Below are 11,778 nucleotides of genomic sequence, written 5' to 3'. Positions count from 1 at the left end.
AAAATAGTAAGACTATTATGAACAACTCTCTGCTCACAGGTTTGATAAAATGGAGTGATCCCTTGAATGATACAATCTGCTAAAACTCACACAAGGAGAAACAAATAATCTGAATAGGCCTAGATCTTAAAGAGATGGAATCAACAACTAATAACCTTTCAAAGTAGAAAGCATCCAGAAGAGATGGTTTCACTGGTGAATGTTTCCATTAAAGAAAAATGATAGCAATTTTCTACTGTCTTTTCCAGAAAATGGAAGTAGAGATCACACTTCTTAGTTCATTCTACAAGGCCAACATTACCCTAATATCAAAACCAGACAGAAGAGACATTACAAGAAAGCAAAATTACAAGAACAAAAGCAACCCAATAGAGAACGGGTGGTCTTAGCTGGTACAACTGTACATTCAGATGCAAAAGAAGAAAATCCAGACACAGACCTTACTCCTTTCACAAAAATTAACTCAAACCAGATCAAAGACCTAATAATAAAATGTGGAGCTATAAAACTTCTAGAAGATATCATAGGAGAAAATATAGGTAGTCTTGGGTTTGATAAAAAGTTTTTAGATATAACACCAAAAGCATAATTCATGAAAGAATAAATTAGTATATTGGACTTTATTAAAGTTAAAATTTTCTGCTCTGTGACACTGTTAAGAGAATGAAAAGGAAAGCCACAAACTAGGAGAATATGTCCAGATATGTTCTTTACAAAACACATATCCGATAAAGGATTTGTATTCAAAATATACTAAGAACTTTTAAAATTTCACAATAAGAAAATAAACAACACTATTAAAGATGGGCAAAAGATCTAAACAGACACATGACCAGGAATGATATACAGATGACAAGTAAGCAAATGAAAAGATGTTTAATGTCATATGTCATCGGTAAATTCCCAGTTAAAACAATAATGAGGTATCATTACACACTGATTAGAAGGGTCAAAGTTCAAACCAAAACACTGACAATACCAATGCTGTTAAAGACATGTAAAAACAGGAGTTTTCATTCATTGCTGTTGGGAATGCAAGATGGTATGATCACTTTGGAGAAGTTTCACAGTTTTTTAGAAAGATAAAAATAGACTTACCATGAAAATACCAATGTACTTCTAAGTATTTACCCACAAAAGTTGAAAACTTATGGACACATAGATATTTATAGCAGCTTTATTAATAACTGTCCAAAACTGGAAGCAACCAAGGGTCCTTTAACAGGTAAATGGATAAACCAAACTATGGTACATCCATACAATGGGATGCTATTCAGCACAAAAGAGAAATGAGCTATCAAACCATAAAGAGATATGGAGGAACATTAAATATATTGCTAAGGGAAAGATGCCAGTCTTAAAACATTACTTACTCTATCATTCTAACTATGTGAGAGTCCAGAAAAGGCAAAACTACAGAGACAATAAAAAGATCAGTTGCTGCCACAGATTTGTCCAGAGTGCTAGGAAAAATGAATAGATGAAGGAAGGACAGGGGAACTTTAGGGTGCTGAAGCCTCTATAGGATGCTGTAATGGTGGATACATAACGTTATGCATTTGTCAAATCCACAGAACTGCACAGCACAAAAGAGAACCCTAAATTATGGACTTTAATTAATAATAATGTATCAATATTGGTTTGTCAATTGTCACAAATGTACCACATTAATGCAAGATGCTAAAACCAAAAGAAATGGTGAGCAGGGAAGAGGCAGTATATGACAAGTCTCTATACCATATGCTCAATTTTTCTGTAAACTTAAAATGGCTCTAAAACATAGTTATTAACTTTTTCAAAGTTTGTATAGAATTGATTTGTATGTATGTTCTGAACTAGGGACTATGATTCTATCTATATTTATTTAAATATATGTATGATTCCATAAGCATATATGATTCCACATATATGGATATGTATATATATATGATGTGTATGTGTATATGTATATTTCATATACATTGATGTTAAATTTACTCAGCACTGCAGCAGGAGACATTTATCATAAAATAAAGTGATAAGTGTCAGAAAAAATATATCTCTCTGGTCTCTCCAGTGTTTTGCTCAAATTCATTTCTTCAGTTCTTATTTCTCCCCTTAATTCCAGGCTCATAACGGCCAACAATGTACTCAACATCTCTGCCCAGGTATCTAATAAGTAGACATCTAAAATCTACCATAATAAGACACAAGCATTAATTCCCACACCTTGCCCACCACACCTTGCCCACCACACCTTCTTCTGCAGCCTCTGCCATGTCAGTTGCTCCAGGTTATGTAAGATTACACGTCTACCTTATAGTTGCCCCACGTCAGAAACCGTGAAGTCATCTTTGACGCTTGTCTTTTTCTTATATCTTACACCCAATTCGATAACAAACCCTCTGGGATCCAATTTTAAAATATATCCGAAATCCAACCATGTCTCATTATGCTCACTGCTACCACTCAGAGATCTGAGCCACCGTCACCCTCTAACTGGAATATTGTGACAGCCTCCTAACAAGTCTCCCTGCTTTCATCATCACTCACCCCCTCTCCAATGCACAGTTAATCTATTCTTTACCCAGCAGCATGATCATCATATTGTTCTAATCAAAACCATCCAGTGATTTTCCATAGTATTTAGAGTAAAATCCAAAATTCTTGCATAAGCTACGAGACTCTTTCTAACATGGTCCCTTGATATTTATATGATCTCATATTCTATTGCTCTCCCTCTTGCTTGTTTTGCTTCAGCCACACTGGCCTCCTTAGTGAACTTAAACATGTCAAGCGTGTTCCTACTTCTGGGTTTTGTGCTTGCTGTCTCCTCTGCCAGTGATGCTCACATCTTAGATATCCATACGACATTTGTGCTGAAATGTCATCTTTATGAAGGCATCCCTGTCCATACCCTATACAAAATAGCACCATTATTTTCAACTTGTTATTCTGCTCGATTTTCCTCTGTACCACTTCTAAGAAAAAATATATACTGTACGCTAATTTTCTGCCTTCCCCCTTCCAGAATGAAAGTTCTTCAAGAGCAAGAACTTTGTTGTTTAATGCTGCATTCCTAGCAATAGGACAAAAGCCTGACACCTAATAGGTGTACATGGAATATTTGTTATCAATGACAAAGCTTCTACCCAACCTTCAACACCTCTTTCCCAGAAACTTCCCTGACCTACTCAAGAATAACAAAAGAACTTTTTTCTTGCTCTAAACTCCCAAAGAATATTGTTTAACATCCCTTCTGTAAACTTCTGAAGATCTCTTTTCACTATTTGATGGTATCCTATTTGTATTTGATTTCCTGGCACCTAGTATGTCATCCTTTAACATATACTTGATGAATAAATAAATAAATGTCTTGAAAAAATTTCTACATTATAAGCATAACTAGTGGGTAAATATTGTGAATAAATCCTCCCTCCCTCCCTCTCTCATACATCTACTCTTATCCTTTTTCCAACCATCCCACCCAAACCCTGGAACTTACTGTTAGCATCTCTCTTACCCACGCCTTCTCATGGTCACACCTTCTTACTCTTACCTTTCATGGATCCCAGATAGACAATCTCAGAAACTTATTTTAAAGTATAAACAGAAAATTTTAAATCACTGAATATAAGCAGCACTGGAGTTAAATATCTAATAGTTAATCCTCACCCTGTCCTTTCTTCAGGGAGACAATCTTCCATTGGGAGTGTATCACCAATAAAAATTGGAGACAGCCCTCCTCTCCTTGGCAGGAATCAGGCATGGGGTCCAAGTCCCTGGAATGTACAGAGAGAGGCAGCAGGAAATGGACAGCATCACGTCTTCATGGTTTTCAGCCTGCTGATTCTATTCTCAAAAGCCAGGGCACAGGTAAAAGAGAGAGAGAGAGAACAGTCAGAGTCAGGAATAAGTTATACTTCCAGGAGCAGATTTTTTTAAAAAAATATTTTATTGTTTATGCTATTACAGTTGTCCCAATTTTCCACCTTTGCCCCCTCTACCCAGCCCACCCCTCATATGCATAGTCAGTCCCCACACAATTGTCAATGTCCATTGTTCCTTTATATATTCATTGTTCTTTGGCTAATCCCTTCACCTTCTTCCAACCAGTCCCCACCTCTACCCTCCCCTCTTACAGCTGTCAGTCTGTTCCATGTTTCTTTATCTCTGATTCTATTTTGCTTGTTAGTTTATTTTGTTCATTAGATTCCACTTATAAGTGAGATCATATGGTATTTGTCTTTCACTGACTGGTTTATTTTACTGAGCATAATAGTCAACGGTTCCATCTATGCTGTCACAACAGGTAAGGATTCCTTCGTTTTTACTGCTGTGTTGTTATTCCATTATGTACATGTACACAGCATTTTTATCCACTAATGTACTGATGGGCACTTAGGCTGATTCCACATCTTGGCTATTGTAAATAATGCTGCTATGAACATTGGGGTTCATGTATTCTTTTGAATTGGCATTTTCAGAGTCTTAGGATATATTCCCAGTAGTGGAATCACTGGTTAGAAAGGCAGTTCCATTTTTAACTTTTTGAGAAAACTTCATACTGTTTTCCACAGTGGCTATACTAGTCTGCATTCCCATCACCGATGCATTAGGGTTCCCCTTTTTCCACATTCTCACCAGCACTTGTTTGTTGATTTATTAACGATAGCCATTTTGGCATATGTGAGATAATATCTCATTGTAGTTTTAATTTGCATCTCTCTGAGGGCTGGTGATGTTGTGCATTTTTTCATATGTCTGTGGAACATCTGTATGTCCTCCTGGGAGAAGGGTCTATTCAGGTCCTTTGCCCATTTTTATTGCTGTTCTTCCTGGCATTGAGTTGTATAAGTTATTTGTATATTTTGGAGATTAAACTCTTGTCCAATGTATCATTGGCAAATATGTTCTCCCATAAATGGGTTTCCTTTTCATTTTGATGATGGTTTCTTTAGCTGTGCAGAAGCCTTCTAATTTGATGTGGTCCTATTTGTTTATTTTCCCTTTATTTCCCTTGCCCTAGGAGATATATCAGCAAAAATAGTGCTATGCAAGATACCTGAAATTTTACTGCCTATTTTACTCTAGCATTTTTATGGTATGGCAACTTATATTTAAGTCTTTTATCCACTTTGAGTTTATTCTTGTGTATTATATAATTTGGTAGTCTAGTTTCATTTTTTTGCAAGCACTAGTCCAGTTCTCCTAATGTGATTTATTGAAGAGACTGTCTTTACTCCAAGGTATCTTCTTGCCTGACCATAAAGGAGTGGGTTTATTTCTGAGCTCTCTATTCTGTTTAATTGATTTATGTGTCTGTTCTTATGCCAGGACCAGACTGTTTTGATTATAGTGGCTTTATAGGATAGTTTGATATCAGGTATTGTGAGCCCTCCAAATTTGTTCTTCTTTCTCAAGATTGCTAAGGATATTTGGAGTCTTTTTTTGTTCCATATAAATTTTGGGGATGTTTGTTCTAGATCTGTGAAATATGCCATTGGTATTTTAATAGGAATAGCACTGAATCTATAAATTGCTCTGGATAGTATGAGCATTTTAATAATGTTAATTCTTCCAATCTATGAACACTTTATATGCTTCCACGTATTTTGCATCTTTCTCAATTTCTTTCTTCAGTGGCCTATAGTTTTCCAAGTACAGATCTTTTATCTCCTTGGTTAAATTTATTCCTGGGTACCTTATTTTTTGTTGTTGTTGTAATAGTGAATGGGGATTGTTTTCTGATAATTATTGGTGTAGGAAAATGCCATAGATTTCTGCATATTAATTTTGTATTTCACTACTTTGCTGAATATACTTATTAGATCTAGTAGTATTTTTGTAGAGCCTGTGGGGCTTCTATGTACAATATCATGTCACTTGGGAATAAAAACAGTTTTACTTCCTCCCTCTCAATTTTAATGACTTTTATTGCTTCTTCTTGTCTGATCACTATGTCTAGGACTGCTAGTACTATGTTGAATGAGAGTGGTAAAAGTTAATATGTCTGTTTTGTTCCTGATCTTAATGAAAATGCTTTTAATTTTTGCCCACTGAGTATAATGTTGGCTGTCAGTGTTTTGCATATGGTTCTTATTATGTTGATGTATGATCCCCCGTTCCTACTTTTCTGAGAGCTTTTATCATAAATTTGTGGTAGATTTTAGCAAATGCTTTTCCTGAATCTATTATTATGATCATGTGATTTTTTTATCTTTCATTTTTACGTGATGTATCATATTTATTGATTTGAGAATATCATGCCAAACTTGCACCCTCAGATTAAATCCCACTTGATCCTGGTAGATGATCTTTTTAATGTATTGCTGGATCCAGTTTCTAATATTTTGTTGGCATTTTTAGCATCTGTGTTCATCAGGGATATTGGCCTATAGTTGTATTCTTCTGTTGTGTCTTTACCTGGTTTTGGAATTAAGGTAATATTGGCCTCATACAAGACCTTGGAAGTCTTTCCTCTTCTTAAATATTCTGGAATAGTTTGAGAAATATAGGTGTTAGTTCTTCTTTGAAAGATTGGTAAAATTCACCTGTGAACCATCTGATCCAGGACTTTTGTTTGCTGGGACTTTTTTGATTACTGCTTCAATTTCATTAGTTGTCATTGGTCTATTTAGGTTTTCTGCTTCTTCCTGATCCAGTTTTAAAAGATTGTATGTTTCTAGAAATTTACCCATTTTTCCTACATTGTCCAATTTCTTGGCACATAGTTGTTCATAGCCTTTCTTTACAATACTTTCTATTTCTGTGGTATCAGTTCTTACTGCTTTTCTTTCATTTCTGATTTTATTAATTTGGATCCTCTCTCTTTTTTTTTCTTAATAAGCCTGGTTAAACATTCATTAATTTTCTTTATCTTTTCAAAGAACCAGCTCCTGGATTCCTTGATTTTTTAAAAATGTATTTTAGTCTCTAAGTCATTTATTTTTGCTCTGATCTGTATTACTTCCTTCCTTCTACTCACTCTGGCCTTCGCTTGTTGTTGTTTTCTAGTTCTTTTAAGTGTAGGGTTAGGTTGTTTATTTAAGATTTTTCTATCTTTAGGTAGGCCTGTAATGCTATGAACTTTCCTCTCAAGACTGCTTTTGCTGTGTCTTACATGTTTTGGGTTGGTGTATGTTTATTTTCATTTATTTCCAGGTCCTTTTTTATTTCTTTCTTTATTTCATTGTTGACCCATTCATTATTTACAAACATTCTATTTAGCCTCCATGTATTTGAATTTTTTGAGGTTTTTTTTTAAATTGGGGGTGATTTCTAGCTTCATGTCATTGTAATGCAAGAAAATACTTGATATAATTTTAATTTTCTTGAATTTGTTAAGACTTATTTTGTGTCCTGCCATATGGCCTATTTTTGAGAATGACCCATTTGCACTTTAGAAGAATGTGTATTCTGCTGTTTTTGGATGTAATGTTCTGTAAATATCAATTAAATCTATTCAATCTAGTGTGCCATTTAAGGTCACTGTTTGTTTATTTTTTGTCTGGAGTTCTATCCATTGTTGAGAGTGGGCTGTTAAAATCCCCTACAATGACTGTAGTGCTATTTATCTCTTCCTTAAAGTTCATCAAGATTTTCTTTATATATTTAGGCACACAGATTAGGTGCATATATGTGTATAAGGGTTATATTCTCTTGTTCGATCAATCCCTGTCTCTTTTTATAGCCTTTGTTTTTAAGACTATTTTGTTAGATATAAGTATTGCTACCACATATTTTTTTGTATCCCTTTGCATGAAATATTTTTTCATCCCTTCACTTTCAGCCCATGTAAATCTTTTGTTCTGAGGTGGGTGTCTTGAAGACAGCATATATATGGGTCATATTTTTCTATTCACTCCGCTACCTTATGTTTTTTGATTGGAACATTTAATCCATTTCATTTAAGGTTAGTATATATAGGCACTTATACATTGCCATTTTATTACTCTATACTTATGTTCTTCTGCCTCTATTCTTTCTTATTCTTAAATCAGACTCTTTAATATCCCTTGTAATGCTGGTTTTATGTTTATGAACTCCTTTAGCCTTTATTTATATTTTTTGTTTGGGAAGCTTTTTATTTCATTTTCAATTTTAAACAATAACCTTGCTGGATAGAGTAGGCTTGGTTGCAGGTCCTTGATTTTCTTTACTTTATATATTCAAGGCAATTCATTCTGGTCTGAAGTGTTCCTGTTTAGAAACCAGCTGACAGTCTTATTGAAACTCCCTTGTCTGTTACCAACTGTTTCTCCCTTGCTGCCTTTAATTTTCTGTCTTTAAATTTTTTTATTTTAATTATGATATGTATTAGTTTTGTTTTTGGAGGGTACATCTAGATTGGGACTCTCTGTGCTTCCTGAGCTTGTGTGACTTTTTCCTTCACCAGATTAGGGAAGTTTTCTGTCACTATTTCTTCAAACAGGTTTTCTATCCCTTGCTCACTTCACTTTCTTCCCCTTCTCGTATCACTGTGTTGTAGATATTGCTACATTTTATGTTATCTGAAAAATTCCCTTAAACCATTCTCAGCCTTTATATGTTTTTTGTTGTTGTTGCTCTGATTTGGTGTTTTTTCTACATTGTATTTCAAATTACTGATTTGATCCTCTGCTTCATCTAGCCTGCTTTTAATTCCTTTTAATATATTCTTGTTTTCAGATACTGCATTATTCATTTCAACTGGTTCTTATTCAGTTTCTATGTTCTTTTTCATGCTGTTGTAGTTCTCACTAAGTTCCTTGTAGTTCTCACTAAGTTTCTTCAGCATCCTTATAACCATTATTTTGAACTCTATGCCTGATACATTGCTTGCCTCAATTTTATTTAGCTCTTTTTCTGGGGATTCTTTCTTTTCTTTCATTTCATGGTTGTTTCTTTGTCTTTCCATTTAGCTGACTCTTTTATTTGTTTCTATGCATTAGATAAATCTATTTTGATGCCCTATCTTTGTGGAGTGGACTTATTTGGTAGGAGTCCTGTGGGACCCAGTGGTACAATCTTCTTGATGTCCTGATTTGGATGTTCTAGGAATGTTCCTTGTGTGGATTACATGGGCTCTCCTGTTGTATTTTGTTGCTGATTGTTGTTAGCCTGTTTAATTGTGGGATCTCTTCTCCATCTGGCTGACTGGTAAGCTCAACTCCTATCATATCTTGCATTCCATCCCACAGGTGCTGACAGAACAAAACAAGACAACACAACACACACACACACACACACACACACAAAACAGAACCAAAACAAGCAAAAACAAAAAAAATCCCTAATGAGCAAAATCAATGATAAAAAGTAGAGATACAGACTTCCGGCCAAGATGGAGGCATAGGCAGACACACTATGCCTCCTTGCATGACCAAAATAAGGACAACAAAAATTTAGAAACAACAAAAAAAGCCAATACTGACAAAAGAATGAACTGTATAGAAGTCCAACAACCAAGGAGTTAAAGTAGACACACTCATCCAGACCAGTAGGAGGGGTGGAAGCCAGTGGCCGGGTGGAAGGGGCCATGGCAAAAAAAGCAGTGGCTGGTGGACCCTGGATACAAGGCAGCAGCTGGCAGACCCAGTGAGGCAGCGAACTGTGGAGGGGTATGGCGTGCAGGAAGGCTGGCAGACCTGGTAGTCCCACATTCATGCACAGATAAACCAGGTGAAACTGGGGAGCAAGACAGACCACACAACCCAGGGCTCCAGCGTGGGAAAATAAAGCCTCAAAACACCAATTAAAAATACCTGTGGGGGTTGGGGCACTGGGAGAGACTCCCAGCCTCACAGAAGAGTTCATTGGAGAGAGACCCACAGGGTCCTAGAACATACACAAATCTACCCACACAGGAATCAGCACAAGAAGGTCCCAGTTTGCTTGGGGGAAGTGGGGGAAGTGACTGAAATCTGGCAGAGAGCAAAGCAAGCGACACTGTTCCCTCTTGAACCTGGACCCCACATACAGCATCACAACCCAGCAACTAGGTTGACCTGCTCAGGCAAACACCTAAAGCTCCACTCCTCACTATGTAACAGGTGCATCAAGACAAACAGAAATGGCCCAAATGAAAGAACAGATCAAAGCTCCAGAAAAAAAATACAACTAAGCGATGAAGAGATAGCCAACCTATCAGATGCATAGTTCAAAACACTGGTGATCAGGAAGCTCACAGAATTGGTTGGATTTGGTCACAAATTAGATGAAAAAATGAAGACTATGCAAGTGAAATAAAGGAAAATTTACAGGGAACCAATAGTGATGGGAAGGAAACTGGGACTCAAATCAATGGTATGGACCAGAAGGAAGAAAAAAACATTTAAGCAGAAAAGAATGAAGAAACAGGAATTCAACAAAATGAGGAGAGGCTTAGGAACCTCCAGGATATCTTTAAAAGTTCCAACATCCGAATTATAGGGCTATCAGAAGGAGAGCAACAAGTGGAGAAGTTATTTGAACAAACAATAAAGGAGAACTTCCTCAATCTAGCAAAGGAAATAGACTTCCAGGAAGTCCAGGAAGCTCTGAGAGTCCCAAAGAAGGTGGACCCAAAGAGGAATGCACCAAGGCACATCATGATTATATCACCCAAGATAAAAATGAAGGAGAGAATCCTAGAAGCAGCAAGAGATAAGCAGGCAGTTACCTACAAAGGAGTCCCCATCAGACTGTCAGCGGATTTCTCAAAAGAGACCTTACAGGCAAGAAGAGGCTGGACAGAAGTATTCCAAGTCATGAAATCCAAGGACCTCCATCCAAGACTGATCTATCCAGCAAAGCTTTCATTTAGAATGGAAGGGTAGATAAAATGCTTCCTAGATGAGGTCATGTTAAAGGAGTTCATCATCACCAAGCCCTTATTATATGAAATCTTGAAGTGATTTATTTAGAAAAAATAAGATAAAAAACATGTACAGTAAAATGACAGCAAACTCACAATTATTAAGAACCACCCCTAAAAGAAAAGCAAACTAAGCAAACTACTAGAACAGGAACAGAACCACAGAAATGGAGATCACGTGGAGGGTTATCTACAGGGAAGTGGAAGGAAGAGAGAGGGGGAAAAGTTACAAAGAATAAGTAGCATAGATGGTAGGTAGAAAATAGAAAGGGGGAGGGTAAGAATAGTATGGGAAATGTAGAAGCTAAAGAACTTATAAGTGTGACACACAGACATGAACTACAGGGGGGCAATGTGGGTGGGAGGGGGTGTGCAGCATAGAGGGGAGCGAAGGGGGTAAAATGGGGCAACTGTAATAGCATAATTAATAAAATATATTTAAAAAACAAATGTAGAAAGAGAAATAGAATAGTAAAAGAAAACAAAAAGAACATGAGCAGGCCAAAGGCAAGAAATGTGATTATGAGAGAAGGAACAGAAGCAATAAGAATAAGGAATATGAAAGGAAAATCAGCAAAAAGAACAAAAAAGAAAAAAATAAAAATTAGAAAAGGAAAGAAGGGAAAAAATGGAGTAAGAAAAGGGAAGAGTAAAATAAGAGATATGAAAGAAAAATAAAGAGAAATGAAAAAGTTTAATAAAAACATTAAAAGGTGACGCAGAAGAAAAATTAACAAAAATAATAAAAAAGAACAAAGAAGAATTTGTCTCAGCAGAGTTTCATGCTTGCTGGCTGGGTTCTGCCTTTGGACATGGCCCTGATGTTGGTGTAAGGCAATATTGGTGTAAGCCAATGTTCAGAGGCTGTCCATGTCTGGCCCTTGGCAGCCTATTGAAAGCCATAAATGATCCACAGTTTGTGGCTTCTCCTCAAGCCTTAGCTGCACCCAGGTTGCACTGCA

The 11,778-nt window shown here is 36.3% G+C and overlaps 1 pseudogene; it reads left to right on the top strand.

Annotated features, from left to right (window-relative positions):
* The first annotated feature begins 3,720 nt into the window (after positions 1 to 3,720).
* LOC119062932 (uncharacterized) lies at positions 3,721 to 3,855 on the top strand (annotated as a pseudogene).
* The last annotated feature ends 7,923 nt before the right edge of the window (positions 3,856 to 11,778 follow it).

Source organism: Artibeus jamaicensis, unplaced genomic scaffold (assembly GCF_021234435.1).
Source record: "Artibeus jamaicensis isolate MK-2021 breed Jamaican fruit bat unplaced genomic scaffold, CSHL_Jam_final contig_760, whole genome shotgun sequence".
NCBI lineage: Eukaryota > Metazoa > Chordata > Mammalia > Chiroptera > Phyllostomidae > Artibeus > Artibeus jamaicensis.
Note: the sequence above shows the minus strand (reverse complement) of the source record. Positions and strands in the feature narration are given on the sequence as shown.